Source organism: Arachis hypogaea, chromosome 1 (genome assembly GCF_003086295.3).
Source record: "Arachis hypogaea cultivar Tifrunner chromosome 1, arahy.Tifrunner.gnm2.J5K5, whole genome shotgun sequence".
NCBI lineage: Eukaryota > Viridiplantae > Streptophyta > Magnoliopsida > Fabales > Fabaceae > Arachis > Arachis hypogaea.
Window position 1 is genome coordinate 55,160,121 of NC_092036.1, and position 6,063 is coordinate 55,166,183.

The 6,063-nt window shown below is 41.7% G+C and overlaps 1 non-coding gene across 1 annotated transcript; it reads left to right on the forward strand.

Annotated features, from left to right (window-relative positions):
* Nucleotides 1–4,942: 4,942 nt before the first annotated feature.
* On the forward strand, nt 4,943–5,046 carry LOC112711446 (small nucleolar RNA R71). Its single transcript, XR_003157493.1, has one exon. It is a non-coding gene; the product is annotated as a small nucleolar RNA R71 (small nucleolar RNA).
* The last annotated feature ends 1,017 nt before the right edge of the window (nt 5,047–6,063 follow it).

A 6,063-nucleotide genomic window follows, 5' to 3' on the forward strand; every position in this document is an offset into this window, starting at 1 on the left:
TGATCTTTATGGTGGAACACTAAACTTAGAGTTACACATTCCCTTTGAATTATTGATCACGAATTCATTGTTTGGTGTGAAACACCAAACTTAATTCTTTGCAATGCACAGAAACTACTTCATCTTTTTATTGAAACAAATAAAAGAAACAGCAAAAGAGTGTTACCTCAGGTTGGGTTGCCTCCCAACAAGCGCTCTTTTAACGTCATTAGCTTGACGGTCAGTTTCCTCAGTTGAGGTGATATTTAACCTTGTCCTTCTCCTCTACATCTCCCAAGTAATGTTTGAGTCTTTGACCATTCACAGTGAAGGTTCTTTGTGACTTTTCTTCCATGATTTCTACTTGTCCATATTGGGAGACCTTGGTAACAAGGAATGGTCCAGACCACCTTGATTTTAGCTTCCCTGGAAATAGCTTCAGCCTAGAATTGTAGAGCAATACTTTTTGTCCCTCTTCAAATTTCCTTGGGCTATGTTGCTGTCATGCTTCTTCTTTGCTCTTTCTTTGTAAATTTTGGCATTCTCATAAGCTTCAGCTCTGAATTCTTCCAACTCTTGAATTTGCAACATCCTTCTTTCTCCAGCAGCTTTGCTGTCCAAGTTTAAGAGTTTCAAGGCCCAGAATGACTTGGCTCCAACTCCAGTGGCAAATGGCAAGCCTTTCCATATACTAGTTGGTAAGGAGACATTCCAATTGGTGTTTTGAAAGCTGTCCTATATGCCCAAAGAGCATCATCTAGCTTAATCGACCAGTCCTTCCTTGAAGCTCCCACAGTCTTTTCCAAGATTCTTTTGAGTTCCCTATTAGAAATTTCGGCTTGCCCACTTGTCTGTGGATGGTATGGTGTGGCTACCTTATGTTTGACTCCATATTTAGAAGCAATGCCTCTAATGGTTTGTTGCAGAAGTGGCTTCCTCCATCACTGATGATTGCTCTTGGAACCCCAAAACGGCAAAAAATGTGTTTTCTGAGGAAGTTCATGACCACCTTATTATCATTGGTTGGAGTTGCTATTGCTTCAACCCATTTGGAGACATAGTCTACTGCCACAAGAATGTAATTATTTGAGTATGAGGTGGGAAAGGGTCCCATGAAATCTATCCCCCATACATCAAACAATTCAAGTTCCAGAATGAATTGTTGTGGCATTTCATTTCTTCTTGGCAGGTTCCCCTCCTTCTGGCATTCATGGCAGTGCTTCACTAGTTCCTTTGCATCTTTGAAGATCGTGGGCCAATAAAAACCACACTGCAACACCTTAGCTGCTGTTCTTTCTCCTGCAAAATGTCCTCCATAAGTGGAGCCATGGCAGTCCCATAATACTTCCCTTCCTTCTTCCTCTGATATGCATCTTCTTAGTATGCCATCCGAACATTTTTTGAACACGTATGGTTCATCCCAGATGAAGTATTTGGCATCATTTACCAATTTCTTCCTTTGATGCTTGTTAAATTCCAACGGCAAACTCCCAGTGGCTTTGAAGTTTGCTATATCTGCAAACCAGGGTGCTTTGTGAATTACCATGAGTTGTTCATCAGGAAAGCACTCATTTATATGTGTGCTTTGTGTGCTTCCTTCTTCACATGGTATCCTTGATAAATGGTCTGCTACCTTGTTCTCTACACCCTTCTTGTCTTTGATTTCAATGTCAAATTCCTGCAACAAAAGAACCCATCTAATAAGTCTTGGTTTGGATTCTTGTTTTGCAAGTAAGTATTTTAAAGCTGAATGATCAGTGAAGACAATGACTTTAGACCCAATGAGATATGATCTAAATTTGTCAAATGCAAAGACTATTGCCAAGAGTTCTTTTTCAGTGGTTGTGTAATTCTTTTGGTTATCATTCAAGACCTTACTGGCATAATAAATCACATGTACCAAATTGTCTTTCCTTTGTCCTAACACTGCCCAATAGCAAGGTCTGATGCATCACACATCAGTTCAAAAGGTAAGCTCCAATCAGGTGGGGCAATGATAGGTGCAGAGGAAAGTTTTTGCTTCAACAGTTCATAGGCTAGCATGCAATTTTTATCAAATACAAAAGGTGTATCAGAGATAAGCAAGTTACTCAAGGGTTTGGCTATTTTAGAAAAGTCTCTAATAAACCTTCTGTAAAAGCCAGCGTGTCCCAAAAAACTCCTAACTGCCTTGACATTACTTGGTGGAGGTAGTTTTTCAATGAGTTCCACCTTAGCTTTGTCCACCTCAATGCCTCTATTGGACACTTTATGGCCAAGGACGATTCCTTCTGTGACCATGAAATGACACTTTTCCCAGTTTAATACTAGGTTGGTCTCTTGGCATCTCTTAAGCACCAAGGCAAGGTGGTGTAGGCAGCTAGGAAAAGAATTTCCAAACACAGAAAAATCATCCATGAAAACTTCAATAAACTTTTCGATCATGTCCGAAAAGATGGACAGCATGCACCTTTGGAAAGTTGCAGGTGCATTGCACAATCCAAAGGGCATGCGTCTATACGCAAAAACCCCATATGGACAAACAAATGATGTTTTCTCTTGATCTCTTGGATCAACTACTATCTGATTATAGCCTGAGTATCCATCCAGAAAGCAATAATAAGCATGTCCTGCAAGCCTTTCAAGCATCTGATCCATGAATGGGAGTGGAAAATGATCTTTTCTGGTGGCTTCATTGAGCTTCCTGTAGTCTATGCACATCCTCCACCCAGTGACAGTTCTTGTGGGTATGAGTTCGTTCCTCTCATTTGGCACCACAGTTATGCCACCTTTCTTGGGAACTACATGGATGGGGCTAACCCATGGGCTGTCAGAAATGGGGTAGATTACCCCTGCCTGCCATAACTTCATGACCTCCTTTTGTACCACTTATTTCATGACGGGATTCAATCTTCTCTGAGCTTGAATGGACGGTCTAGCATCCTCTTCTAACAAGATTTTATGCATGCATATGGATGAACTTATCCCCTTCAAATCAGCTAGGGTCCATCCAATGGCATCTTGATGAGTTTTTAGCACCTTGATCAATTCTTCTTCCTGTTCTTGGCTCAGGGTAGAGCTAATGATAACAGGATGGCTCTCATCACTTCCCAAGTATGCATACTTGAGATTAGGGGGCAATGCTTTGAGCTCAGGTTTTGGTGCTTCCTTTTCTTCTTTCACTTTCTCTGGCATGCTTGGCATGGTTGTTTCGGCAGCCTTGATGTCACTAACTTCAATATCCTTGGTGAACTCCTCCTCTGCCACTTCCCTTGTGGTTTCCTCAAAGGTTTCTTGTATTGCAATGTCCACTACATCCACCCTCATGCATTCCTTTAGTGATTCTGATGGATAGCTCATTGCCTTGAATACGTTAAACACCAATTTCTCATCATGTAGTCTAAGAGTGAGTTCACCCTTTTGGACATCTATGATGGCTCCAGCAGTAGCCAGGAATGGTCTTCCCAGAATTATCGAAGCTTTAGCTTCTTCCTCCATATCTAACACCACAAAGTCAGCAGGAAATATAAAATCTCCCACTTTCACCAACAAATCCTCAACTATCCCATGAGGGAATTTAAAAGTTCGATCTGCCAATTGGAGGGCCATTCTTGTTGGTTTGGCTTCTTCAATCTTCATTCTTCTCATCATGGTTAGAGACATCAAATTGATACTGGCCCCTAAGTCACACAAGGCCTTCTCCACCATGACTTCTCCTATGATGCAGGGGATTTGGAAACTGCCTGGATCCTTCAATTTCTGAGGCAGTTTGTGTTGAATGATGGCACTGCATTCTTCAGTTAACAACACAGTTTCCTCATTTCTCCAGCTCCTCTTCTTGGTCATTAATTCCTTCAAGAATTTTGCATAGAGTGGCATTTGCTCTATTGCCTCAGCAAAAGGAATGTTGATTTGAAGCTTCTTGAAAATCTCCAAGAATCTGGAGAATTGGCCATCCTTTTCACTTTTCATCAAACGCTGAGGATATGGTACTTTGGGTGTATAAGGCTTCAGGACCTCTTTTTCTTTTTCTTTTGTTGCAGATGGTATAAAAGATTGTCCCTGTTCCTTGTCTCCCACATCTTCCTTTGCTTCATCCTCTGTGGTTTCCTTTGAGATCTCCCTTAGCTTCTTTCCACTTCTGAGTGTTATGGCTTTACATTCTTCCCTTGCAATAGCCTTGGCAGCATGAGAAACGCTTGGCCCAGGGGTTTGCTTAGACAAATACACAATTTGATTTTCTAGCTTCTGGATGGCAGCTCCTTGGTTTTGCAAGTTAGAATTTACTTCTTCCTTAAAATCTTTCAAATCGGTTATGTCTTGACTCATGGTTGCAAGCATTCCTTCTATCCTGTTTAATTGATCTTGAAATTGTTGGTTCGGATTAGGTTGGGCAGGTTGGTTATTTTGGCCATGATATGGTGGTTGGGAGTAAGTGTTTTGTGTGGCTTGGTATGATCTTTGGTTGGAGTTTTGGTATGTGGAATTGTTATGTTGGTTGTGGTTGTAAGGTTTGTGGTTTTGTGGTTGGCCTTGCTGGTTTCCCCACCCAAAGTTTGGGTGGTTTTTCCATCCTGGGTTGTAAGTGTTGGAATGTAGATCATATGGTTGCCTTTGTTGATTTCCCACATAGTTGGCCTCTTCCCAATCACCTCCTTCAGTGCTTACTTCCTCTTGATCTTGTGTGTGTAGTGTAGCCACTTGCTTTGTGTCTAATTTCCTGGTGAGCTCTGCTAGTTGCTTGGCAAACACCTTGTTTTGGGCTAGAATTGTATCAACATGGTTCAGCTCCATCACTCCCTTAGTGTTGTGCCTCTCTGAAGCATAGTAGTACTCATTCTCAGCCACTGTCTCAATCACTTCAATGGCTTCTTCCACAGTCTTTTTTCTGTTCAATGAACCTCCGGATGAATGGTCTACAGCCTTCCTTGATTCATAAGAAAGTCCATCATAGAAAATATGCAATTGCACCCAGTCAGGGAACATGTTTGGTGGGCATTTCCTTGTCAACTCTTTGAACCTCTCCCATGCCTCATAGAGAGTCTCACCATCCTGTTGTCTAAAAGTCTGAACCTCAGATCGAAGCCTATTGATCTTTTGTGGGGGGTAGAAACGTGCCAGAAACTTGCTCTCCACCTCATCCCAGGTTGTTAGGCTGTCCCTTGGGAATGATTCCAGCCACTTAGCTGCCTTGTCCCTAAGTGAAAATGGGAACAAGAGCAGTTTGTAGGCATCTTCCTGGACTCCATTGGACTTCACTGTGTCACAAATTCTCAGGAATTTGGTGAGATGTTGATTTGGATCTTCATTAGCACTCCCACCAAATGAACAATGGTTCTCCACCAGTGATATTAGCTGTGGTTTGAGTTCAAAATTGTTGGCCTGAATGGGTGGTTTCTGAATGCTACTACCACAATTCCCAGAGGTTGGGTTTATGTATGAACCAAGAACCCTTCTCTCAGGAATGGCATTGTTTCCATCATCCCTCTCATGGTTGTGAACTTCTCTATCCATGTTGAGATCTAGAGCTCCCTCAAAGTTGTCCTCAGATTCTCCTTCAGATTCTTCTTCTCCCAGTACCCTCTTCCTTCTTGCTTCCCTTCTAAGTCTATGAAGGGTCCTCTCTGGTTCGGTATATGGAGGGGTTGATGTCTCTCCTCTCCTACCTGTCATACAAGAACACACCACAAGCAACAACCAAGTGGAATACTCTTGGTTAATGGAAGAGTATGGTTAGAGCAGTTGAGGAATTAATTCAAATAGTTAGTGGGTCAGTGAGTTAGTTGCTCGAAATGAAAGGCATAAGAAAGAAAAAGCAAATAACAGAGTGCAGGAATTAAAATTCAACAAGTAACTTGAACTAAATTAACAAAACAAAAAAAATTGCTCAATCTAGTTAACTTCCAATTTGAGAATTGTCAATCGAAAACCAATCCCCGGCAACGGCGCCATAAACTTGATGTGCTATAACTGAGTATAGCTACGATTAAGGAAATTGCACAATCGGCAAAATTCCTTCCGGCAAGTGCACCGGTTATCGTCAAGTAAAAACTCACAATAGAGTGAGGTCGAATCCCACAAGGATTGGTTGAATGAGCAATTCGA